Below are 13,226 nucleotides of genomic sequence, written 5' to 3'. Positions count from 1 at the left end.
TGTCGATTTAAATTAATTAATTTAGTGATTTAATACAACTTTTTCTTGAAGAAAGTTCGTTAAACTCTTCGATTTGTTTATTTTAAGTACGAAAAAGACTCAAAAATATTCCTAAATTATCTGAAATAGCTCAAAAATGTCCCTTTTTTGGCTAATAATATCCCTTCGTTAAATATTTGGCTCAAAAATACCCCTCCCTCTAACGGAATTCGAAAAAGGATCAAAAATATCCCTAAACTATCTGAAATAGGTCAAAAATATCCCTCTATTAAATATTTCGCTTAAAAATACCCCACCCCTTAACGAAATTAAATTATTTCGATTGAATTAAACCCTAACTTTAACTTTTTAACCCTAATACTTTAATTTTTTTTACATAAAAGTATTATTTAAACATTAAAAATAAGATAATAAAAAAAAAATATTTGAATTATAATATAAATTGGTTGAATTTGATTTGAAAAATAAACATACATTTATTCTAAAAAATTATTTTCACGTTACATCTTTTTAATCTTTAAAGAAATTAACGAAATATAAATTAACGAAATTAATGAAATATAAATTTTCAGTTAAAGAAATTAACGAAATAAAAATTAAATGATGAACTTTATATAAATTAACGAAATAATCAAAATAATTTAATTTCGTTAAATACCCCTCTGTTAAATATTTGACTCAAAAATACCCATCCCCTTAACGAAATTAAATTATTGCAATTGAATTAAACCCTAACTTTAACTTTTTAATCCTAATACTTTAATTTTTTTACATAAAAGTATTTTTTAAATTTTAAAAATAAGATAATGAAAAAACATATTTGAATTATAATATAAATTGGCTGAATTTGATTTGGAAAATAAACATTCATTTATTCTAAAAAGGTATTTACACTTTACATCTTTTTAATCTTTAAAGAAATTAACAAAATTAAAGAAATATAAATTTTCACTTAAAGAAATTGCCGAAATATAAATTAAATGTTGAACTTTATATAAATTAACGAAATAATAGAAATAATTTAATTTCGTTAAGGAAGGAGTATTTTTAAACCAAATATTTAACAGAGAGGTATTTTTGATCCATTTCAGATAGTTCAGGGGTATTTTTGATCCTTTTCGAATTTTGTTAGAGGGAGGGGTATTTTTGAGCCAAATGTTTAACGGAGGTATTTTTGAGCCAAAAATCTAACGAAGGATATTTTTGAGCTATTTCGGATAGTTCAGTGGTGCTTTTGAAATTTTAATTGATGTTTTTAATGTAAAATACTGTATATTTTTTCTCTCTTAACGCTGCCGGCTCTATATAGTGAAAAAATAGGCAACCGCCTTAGGCTCTCAAATTTGAGGGGCCTCATTTTTTCACAATAAGAAATTATAATTTTTTTATAAAAGAAAAATTATGAAGCATTATTCAGAGAAAAAATAAACTTCTTGTATAAAAGTAAAGAATTATTAGAAATTTGATATATTTAAATATTAAAGTACTATGTAACAAGAAAGATTAAATGCATTAGTTATATTAATAAAAAAAATTTATTAGAAGAAATCGACTATAAAAAAATATTAACAACTTTGCATGTCAAAATATCTAAAATATAGACTTTATAAAAAAATATATATATTTATTTATTCATAAAAATGTAAGGCCTCCATTCAATTTTCATTTTAGGGCAACAAGGTGTTTGAGCCTCCCTGTCTCTTGAACCCCCTTTTTTTTTGTTAACATAGTTAATAAACAATAACATTGTTTTAAGGGTTATTCAAAAAAAAATGCTTGTTGAATTACTGCAACATATCTCTTGAACCCCCTTTTTTTTGTTAACATATGTAATAAACAATAACATTGTTATAAGGTTATTCAAAAAAGTGCTTGTTGAATTACTATAACATATCCAGGGTGTGTTTGGTATGATGAAAAATATTTTTCATGGAAAATGTTTTCTTGAAAAATAAGTTGGTTTTCTACTTATTTTCTCATGTTTAGTTGGTGAGTGGAAAATATTTTTCGAAAAATATTTTATGTTGTTTGGTTGGTGAGTAGAGAGTATTTTTTAGAAAAATATTTTCTAATGTTTGATTGGTGAGTGAAAAAATATTTTTTAGAAAATACCACTAACTGTTAACTAGTATATCAGTGCCTCTAGCAATTCAATAATTTGTAAGAACTAATTTAACCATACAAATAATATCAATATCGAATACTAAAATATTACAATCACTAAATTTAGACAACTATTAATTAGCAAATATATGAGACATTTTTCAATGTTTTGTCAAGACAATCTCAAAATACTACAATCAATAGAAATATAACGGAACGATAAGCTTATTCAACCTCATGAAACAAGTTACATCGATGACAAAATGAAATACTATGCAACTAGCAAAAGTAACATAGGTAAGTCTTCCTCTATTCATGTGAAAATAACAGTACATTCAACGAACATTGGAAATGGAAAAAATTTGGGTTTCAGTATTTTTTATTTCAAGCAGTGAAAAATTGAAGCAAAACACAGTGAAAAATATTTTCAAGTAATGTAAATTTTTTAGAAATGTAAATTTTTTGAGTCATGTGAATATGAGTGTTGTTGGGGTGGGAAAGAGGGGCAGGGATGGGGTCATAAGTCAAATTTGTCATTTTCCTCCAAATTGAGGAAAATGAGATGTTGTGGAAAATATTTTTCATACATTTTATTACAACTAAATAAGGAAAAATAGAAAAACATTTTCCAAAAAATTTTTTCCATCATGCCAAACACACCCCCAATGTAGTTCCACAATCTCACACGTAAAGTTGAAGGAGAATAATGTATGCATAGAAGCTACCTACAATTTAAAAAATAACTTTGGTTGCCTTTAAATTGAGAAAAGGTAAGTGAGAGTTTGCACTAATTTAATAGGTTTCATACCTTTCACGATTGAAGTGGCTGGTTTAACCTTACTATTCAATATCTTGTTTATCATTATATCATCTTCTTCCTCAGTCTAATGTCTTCCTCCTTGTTTGCCTTACGAATTCGAATGAGTTCAAAATTTGTAAAAATAAGATCAATTTCTCCTCCTGTATTTACGGAAATTGCTCATTTGGTACGAGGGATAAAGGATAACTAATCTCAAAATTAATTTTAAGATGATCTTATCCTATATTTGATTGAAATATAATGCAGAAGATAACTAATCCCAACATAAATAGTACTAAGATAACTTGTTCCCAATCAAACAACCACTTAAAAGGAACTAACAATTATACAAATACACAACTTATGTTTTCAATATTACAAAAAATCACAACTCCCTAAACATATTACAAAAATTCCAATATGCACACAGAATATTATGCATATGTCGGTTATGTTATGTATATTAATAGCGAGAGAAAGTAAAGTAATTAAAAAAATGAAAGAGAGTGTAATTACTTCTAAAAGATACTGATATTTATGTTATTTATACAAAAAGGAATTAAAACCCACGATCCGAACGAGCCGAAATCACAAGAAAAAGCCCAACAGATTGCCTTCGCTCTACATTTGGGCCAAAGCCCATTCTTTATAATTTTAGGGAAAAATTCAGAAATAGCATTATTTGTGCCTAGATTTGTTAAATTACTAAACATAACATCTTTTATTTCATAACATAAAAGAATAAATTGTATCTGCGTGCATAACAGTAAAATAGTTATATTTGTATACACAATATATTTATATATAGTGAAATACACTATATCGTGCTCATAACAATAATGAAATATATTATAGCCGTGCGTATATAATATATCTTCCTAATTATATTTGCACAAATAATAAATATGTCTACTATATCTGTTATAAAACTCAAAACTGACATTTTATGATACACAAAAAATAACAAATGACTGCTATAAAGAGTAAGGGCTCATTTGCTTGCATTAAGTCTGAATCTAAATGGCTGACTATTAAGTGTATTTGTTTTTTATTAAAATTTTAACTTTTAATAGGTCTGAATAAGTTTTAATCATTCAGATCTAGAATCAAGTTTTAATACGGCTGAAGAGGTATTCTGGTGTTGGATAATATTCACCGTCACTCTATTCATAATCATCAATCACCACCTCTGTCACCGTCATCATTGTCAACCACTAGCCACCTTCACCATCACAACTACCATCGATAACAAATATCGTTACCAACCACTATTGTCAATCGCTACTACACCTACTACCTTTCTTATTCTAATCATATTTACTGCCACCACCGCCAGGCGCCATCAATAGCACCACCATCATCAATTACTATCGGTCAATCCCTACTATCGATCAACTCATCTATCACAACTAGCACCACCACTAACTACCACTAATACATCACAACCACCCCACATTCTTCGGTGACCACTACCATTGTCACTAGTAACGCTACATCTACCATCACTTCAATCACTATCATCGCTACAATTTATCTCTATTAACAACCATATCCACCATCACAACTAACAACACCTCCAACTAGCACCAATACATCGTCAACCATCATGCATTCACTTTTCAGTCATCTCAATCAACACCTTCAACTACTAATATCCAGCAACGCCACATAACAACCACTGCTACCACTATCAACCACCACCATCATAACAAACACTACAATACCAACCATCATAACTATCACCACTAACATTACTAATCACTAACATACGTTGTTACCACAACTACCATTATAAACCATCTTCATTATCACTAACAAACATAAATATATTTTTTTCAAGCAAATAGTAATTTTGTTGTATTAAATTACATACTTTTATGAACTAAACCGCATAATTTTCCTTTACTTGTATATATGTATAGCTGAAAACTTGGATATGGTACCCTCAATTTTATACATTTTTAGAGAAATGATGTCATTTCTTTTCACAAAAGATCTTTGATAAATGACAACCACAAAATGCGATTGAAAGAAAATTTTATATTATCGTTGTCTTTAATAATATTGTATATCTGGAAGTATCTGTAAATAGAAAAGAAACCAAAACAAGCAAAAAGTAATTAGAGGAATAAAGTGAAAAAATCTTGATGATAGAGATTTATATATAATATAATGGAAACAAATTGAAATTAAAGCAACTTTTGCTGGATTGTAAATTTAAAGCTTAGGGACAAAAAGATAAATGTGCACTAGAGAAATTCATAAAATTAGTTTTTGGAAATCAAATTTTGTAAGAAAGTCAAAGAGCTAGGCCATACGTACCTTAATTAATAAATAAAAGATTTATCCACATCTAGACTGTAACACATTCATGTATAATGGTCCCAATTGATTTGGCTGTCATCACAACAAATACTACCAATTCGAATTCAGTATTTTCAGAAATTTCTGGAATGCAATACTATAAAAAATATATCCGTTAAAAATATGATCTTAAATTTAGTACGTGAGGAGGAGATGTAGACAAAATTTGAAGTTTAAAAATTTTGAATTTGTTACTGAACTCGTAACTCGTTTACACATATCTAATAAAGTTTGTAATACAAATACATAATCTAAGTAAAAACTATTGAGTTCTTTTGAACCCTTTAACTAGCTAATAATCTAGCTCTGTCTCTGACAGCATGGATCACATGATCTAAAATCTAAATATATGGCTATCATGAATATAGTGTGTACCAATATATTTTATATCCACATAAGAAGATTGCACTAGCTAGCTAGCTAGCTTATTTAGTCGTACCGATCTTATACTCTCTTATTATTATGTATCAACGTGACAACAACTTTGATATATATATATATATATATATATATATGTCTTCACCAAGCCCTAATTTGGACCTCTCTATATAGTATATATTTGTAAAAATGAAGTGTATTTCTCTTCATATTTAATTTGTTATGTTTGTTCTTTATTTTCTTTTAGATTGAAGACGGCGTAGTGTACTCACAAGTATATATATTTACACTATCCCTTCTTGAGGCCATTACTTAGATGCATCTCTATTTTCAAGAGTGGTACAGATATAGTTGATCATGAGATATTATAGGTTCCAATATGTTTTTTTTCCGTACTGAATTCTGGATATATATACAAAATATATAAAGTATCCTTTTAAAATATAATATTTGGGGGTGTGTGTGTGTACTTTGGTAAGTTAGAAGATTTATCATAAGTTCCAAATTGTAGGACAATAAAATCAGACGTGGAAATCGTAGAGCCATATAAGGCTTTTGTTGCATGCATGGCAGGCGTGTAAGGAGTTAGGACCAACTAACTTTTTATTTGTTCTAAAGTTTGAAAACTTCTCCTTTCTGTTTTCTCTCTCTCTCTTTTTACTAATAATGATGGTGTTTGAATCTGTTTTCATGTATTTTAATTGATTTCATGAAATATCAGGTAATTTTTGTTGTTTAGGGTACATAATTATATGTTTATACACTAAACTTTTAAGACTTTTTCAAGAACACTTAGGAAGTTTTTCACCACCGTCAACACAAGTTTAATACGAACTATCTAAGAAGTGTGTTATATTTAAAGAAACAAGATGAAGTAGACATAAAGTTTAGTCCTCCTAAGGAATTAATTCCCCTCAAGTACCCGAGGTTGCAATATTTTTTCCTCCTAGGAGTAAATGACTTCACAATCAGAATGTAGCGGTACCTTAAACTTTCTGATTTACTCACTCAAAGGGAAATTTGGTGTACTCACTCAAAGAGAAATGATCACACAGAGTTTTTGGAAGCAAGCGTTTTTTGCATGCACGTTAATGGAGGAAGCTGAAGCCGAGTGAGCGACGACTACGGCGCAAGGCACTCCTTAATTCTTGCCTCACTGTCCACTTGAAGGAGTGTTTCTTAATAAAGAACACAATAAAGTTGTTTTCTCCCATCAATGTGGGAGAAGTAGACTTTCCTTTACTTAGTACACTTTCATTTTAAGTGTGCTCACTTTTCCTTCATTTTACATTCACACCAATTGAACTCAACAACTCCGTCTATAAGATAGAACAAATGCCATGAAATCACCTATAATATTTTTATCTTTACTAAAAATTTGAACCTGAAACTTCTAGAGACGGTATAGGAAAAATAATTTCACGTAGCTTATGCAACTTCTAGTTCATAATATTGTTTAATTTCCCACTGGCCACTGCAAATTATACAATATGACTCTTTTTTATGTAGACTAAAATATGACATAACATATATTTCACTAACATAATAATCCCTATGTATATAATCATTCATTGCATAATCAACTTATACATTTTAATCTGCATAACTATTTAGATTGTGAGCCAAGTAATCCATAATGTCTGAACAAAACAATTTTTTATTTTTATTTTTTAAAAAAAAAGAAGGAAAAGAAACGCAAGTGAAAAGGAAAAAATAGGTTTCTGATTCTGTCAAACATTTATTGTTTTGTCTTTAATTAGGTAAAATCAACACGAATAAACAATTATAATGAGGACAGATTGGTTGAACAACACATTTTTGTTTAATGCGTTAGTTAATTCTATCAATTTTCTTTTCTAAACTAATATATAATTTTTCCTTCTTTAATAATATGAAGATAATCACACGGATTATTTTAAGCCCTTAAAGAAATGGAATTATATTTGGTATCTTGAGAACTAGAACTTTTAAATATCTCATGATTTTTTTCAATATAAAGATGTGAAGCATGTTTGATGGCGTATTCCATGCAAATTAATTAGGTTAAATAATGCTTGGTTTCCTAACTTTTCCCCTTTAATTTGACTTAAAATGCAATTACACCCTTTACTTCTCTTGTGATTACCCTTAAATAATTAATTACACTTCTTACTAACAATTATATAGAATACTCCCTCCGATCGCTTTTACTTGCTACACATTTCTTAATTGGTTTTTTACGTTTACTTGTCATTTTTGACACATCAAGAGAATACAACTTTTTTTTCTATTTTATCCTTAACAATAATTATTTTTTTTCAAATTAATTTCAAGATACAATGTAAGCATCATTTAATAGGGGTACTATAATAAAATAACTATGTTATTAATTATTTTTCTTAATATATGTGCCAACTCAAAATGTGATAATTAAAACCGAACGAAGGGAGTAATTACTATATAGTTTTAGAGCAGTGGCGGACCCAGGATTTAAGGATTGTGGGTGCTTAAAAAAATTAAAAAGCTGAAAAAAGGAAAAAATTGCCTCAAAGAGGTTCAAACCCGTGATGCCCCTTCTAGTGGAGAAGCTTAAGATCAATCTAAATGTCAATGCACCTAACCAACTTTTTGTTTTAGTGGGTGTTTTTATATCTTTTATACCTATTTTTATATATTTTATATGGAATTATAGCTATTTCATGTCAAGTTTACTGGGTGACGAATCACCCGGAAAACAATGTAGGTCCGCCCTTGTTTTATGGAGGTGTGTTTGGTAAAAGAAAATGTTAGTAAAAGCTTTTTCAAGAAGCAAAACAATCTTAACCTATTTTCCACCTTTTTTTTAAGAGAAAAATAATGCCAAAAACAACAGATGTAAAAGTTACAAGTTACTAATAACAATTATACAATATTATACGTATTTGCATTTTATTAAATAGAAAAGAAGTACCCCACGCTATGCTTTTGGAAAATTATGGAATAATCGATTTCCTCCAATGTATGTCAATATTTGACAAAAAAACAAAAAAACTGAGATATTTGATATGGCAGTTGATGCACGATGTGATTTGCATTAAATAATTCGCCCAGAAGTTAGGTAGATTTGGTTTTCAGCTATTTATTCTCAGTGAAAAAACAGTCTGGTAAAATAAAGTTACCGCTATGCACAGTATTCAAAAAAGAGCCCACCACAAAGATATATTGTACACAATAGTCACATGACAGCAACTTTCCCCTTCCAGCTATTTATTCTCAGTAAAGATAAAGAAAGATCACTGCTTCCATTACTAAGGGGTAAAAATAATTGGGACTTTTTATTTATGGTTTAATCGTAAGGTGCTAGTATATTAGAAATACACTAGTCAAACAAATCGAAACTTGCATATATAGTAGCAAAACAAATCCAGATGATACTGGATCGGGAAAATATTTCTTATCTCCGTCTCATATTAATTAGGTATATTTCATTTTACATGATAATTAAAAAATCATAAATAAGAAATTAGTTTTACTAATTCATTCAGTAAAAACTTTCTTAGGAATTTTACAACTAAGTGTGAACACTTTCAAATAGCATTAGTTACAGAGGTTATATGAGAAAAATTTAAATAATGTTTTCTTAATTTAGTAATGTGACCAACTAACATGTGATGGAGGGAGTACTATCAAGATCTGTGAGTCAAAAATTTTGATTAGCGATGAAAGAATATACTCCTTCCGTTTCAAAATAGTTGACCTTCTTGCTAAAAATATTTGTTTTAATTTTAGTTGTGTGAAGTCAAATTTTTTTAATTAGATTATGCTATAATATCCGACCACCATCATCAATGGTTTTCGGAACTTCAATTGCTAGATTGCCAAATTTGTGATCATGCATTGCAAGACTAAGACTAATTCAATTAAATTAAATTGTATTTTGAAACTTCAATTGCTAGAGTGCCAAACTTGTGATCAAATTTTTGTTAGCTTGAAAGAAAATGAAACGGTAAACCCCTATAAACTTTTAAAATTTAATGATTAAATATTAGGAAATTAATAGAATTTAATTCTGACTAAAGCTTCAACCTATCTCATAGCCTTCCTAGATCTCACAAATTTATAATTGACAAATTGCTTCCTCCAATCAAATTAATCTGTCATTTTTAACAAAAATAATATGGTCCAAAAGATTTGTTAGTTAAAAAATGGAGAAAACCAAAACATCAACAATTATTACATGACCATCGTCAACAATAGTTAGAACCATATTCAAATCACACTTTAGCTACTAAATTAATTCAAGCCTAAATCCAATTAGGCAAAAACCACCTCTATAGTCAACCCAAAACAGAATTCGTTTTTTCTTAATAAAAAAATTATTCAAAACTAAAAGGGAATTTTGGACCAAACATTGTTTGGCCATAAATTTAGTTGAAACTCGAAGAAAACTGAATTTTTGAAGTTTATTGAAAAGCAGTTTTTAAAATTAAATAATTAGAGTTTTGTTTTCTGCTTAATTAATAATTTGGTGATAATTACTGTACTGTGTCCATTTTGATCAATTCACCTCTCTGACATAGGATAGGCTTACAATATGAAGAAGATCCAAATATGATCAGTTGAATTATTGGAATCATTTTACTGGCACGAAGCATCAGAACAAGACAAAGAGATTCAGGCCGGCCACACGTGCCAAAAAATGGAATTTCCAACTCCCAATGGATTCTTTTATTTAATTTACTCCAAAGTCCAAACAAATCTCCATTTATTAGAAATATTAAAGAAAAAGTAGATATGAAAGCAATATTCATATTGCAACAATATATCAAATATCAAAGATATATGCTACAATTCGTGGGAGTGGAATTGATTCCATCTTGTTACTTGCATACAAATATCGTGTGATCCAATTTTTTTTGAATCTTGTACCTAGCAAAAGCTTAATCTAATTGGAGTATCTTTTTATTACAACTTGATTATTTTGGAGAGGGGGTAAAACATGTTAAAATGAAAATAACTACTTGACAATTTTAAAGAAATTTCTTTAAACTTTAAAGTAACATATGTGTTCTTAAAAAATTTCTCTAAAAATAAATATTCATAGAATTGACTAAATGCATGCTAAATATGGGAGGACATAAAAAAAGAGAGCTTAAGTTATGTTCACTAACATAATTTAAATATGTGAGTCATTAAAATATAAATTTGTTTTGAGGGTTGCATCAGGTACCTTTTACCTACCATAGCAGTTCATCCATTTTTCAGATAAAAATATAAAAATGAATAACCTGCTACAACAAGTAAAAATCACTTGATGGTGTAAAAAAAAAGTACAATGACGATGCACCAAACTTAAACTCTTTGATTTATTTTAGTTTTTCAACAGCGATATTTCTGTCTGAAAGTGGGCAAACTCCTCTCAAGTCCAATTTTTCCTTGGAATTTAATGCAAGGATTGCAATCGTTAACTGTAATTTGCATTTCACATAGCTAATGGTTGACGAGACTTGGTTTTCAGCTAGTATTAATAAGTACTCTATTAAGTGGTATTTTGTTTTTATTTTCATATAAGTGAGTTATATTATAAAAATCATACTATATATTTTATTAGTCTCAAAACAAATATCATTTTAGTTTACCGCACACTTATTAAGCGGTAAAATTGAGCAACTTCGTCAGAGAATACTTCACCACGAGTTGCCAATGCACCGCCAGTCAATTATCAATCTCCAACACAAAATTGACCAGTACAACCATATGTCACCCTGCAGATATCTTTGCCTACTGCCCCCGCCAGCCAATTGCACCGAGTTACAATCTATTCATTTAGGAAATAACTTGTTTCTCGATCAGTTGTCACTCGTTCGTCCTTATTTAGGAAAAATTAAAAATAATATTTGATTTTTTTGTGAGAACTAAACACTATTAAAAAGAAGTACTAGTTCTTTAATATTGGGGCATAATTAAAAACAATTACAGTATTATTTTTTATCTTAAATTCCTAAAGCAACAAAATTGTTTTGAAATGAAGAAATTGAGCAATTAATACTAGTATAATTTAATTAAGGATAATTTAGTGAAAATACTTCATACCTTATAGAAAGTGGGTGAATTTTTTAATGGATGTGCCCATATTAAAAGTATCATATTATATTGAACTGGAAGAAGTAATTATATTCTAGTCTCACTAATGTTGGAAAACGAAGAACCATTCCCGCATAAGTAAGAAAATATTTGTACTTAATTGTTAAAACGCCGAATTTTTATCATGAGTTTGGCTTTGGTCAAAAAGTAGAGGTAACTCAGATCTTTACAAAGTTTTGAACAGAATTGTTATTATGGTTTTAGACCTTTAATTTAATTATATGGGAGTTTAACTAATAGAGGGGGGAAATAACAGCAGCAATAACAACAACTAAGGGAAAATATAAGTCCAAGCAATATCATCACCAACCACCCCAGCCCCACCCCCCACCCGCACTCACACACACACACACAAAAAAAAAGGTAAAATAAAAAAGGCCCCTTAAATCAAATCTCTGCTTAACTACTCTGACAACTCCATCCTTTTAATAATCTATCTTCCAATCACATCAATAATTAGTACCAACAAATAGTGTATTTTAAAACCAAATCCAAATCACATCTTAATTGCTTAATTAAATATTACTTCATCCATTCCATTTACTTCACCTCTTTCGATTTGACACGCCTATTAAGAAAACATTAATTAGAAATATATTTTATAAAATTAATTTTATAATGATGTCTTGAAACTTTAAATTTAACAATTATTATTTTCTTTAGTTATTTAATACTAAGTACAATATATAAAAAAAACTTAATTTACAAAAATAAATAACTAATTTAAAACAAACATATATAACATTTTTAAGTATCCAACCCTAACCCCCAACTAGGCAAATCCCATCCTAGAGTCAATCAAGAAGTAAAATAAAAAATAAATCAGCAAGAACACCACCACTATAGCAAAACCATCAACTCTTTTTCTTTTTCCAAATAGAAAAATGACGAATCATACATTTTATTATTTTAATATTTCTCTTCTGTTTCAATTCGTTTAACTCTATATGAAGTAGTAGAATCAAACCCATTAATATTTTTAAAATTTTTTTATATAATTAGAAATTACTTAAAAATTATAAGTAGGAATAAGTTCATAATTCAAAATATTTTTAAAAATATAATTTATGCAAATACTTCCTTGATCTTGATTTAAGAATAATAATTTTTTTGAATCTTGTAATTTAATATTAAAAATGTGTAAAATGTACAATATCTTGTTTAAATCTTATAATTTCTAACTTAATCATATATATATATGTGTGTGTTCTATTTATTGCTTTTCTTAATGAATATGAAATGAATTAAGGTACTTCCTATAATCCATAATAATTGAATTTTTGGGTCTTTTTCTTAATGTTCAATATAAGTTAATGTTCAATGTTCAAGAGAGTTGTTGAAAATTTTCTTTTATTTTTGACTTCATTTACAACTACGTTTCTATATGATATGCACACGAGAGTTGATTGCTCATATTTATGATTTTATTTAAATTATTTCTATTTTGAACAATAGTTTGATAATAACTAAAAGAGCAAAA

This window comes from Capsicum annuum, chromosome 4 (genome assembly GCF_002878395.1).
Source record: "Capsicum annuum cultivar UCD-10X-F1 chromosome 4, UCD10Xv1.1, whole genome shotgun sequence".
Lineage (NCBI taxonomy): Eukaryota > Viridiplantae > Streptophyta > Magnoliopsida > Solanales > Solanaceae > Capsicum > Capsicum annuum.
This window is presented reverse-complemented; position numbering follows the sequence as displayed.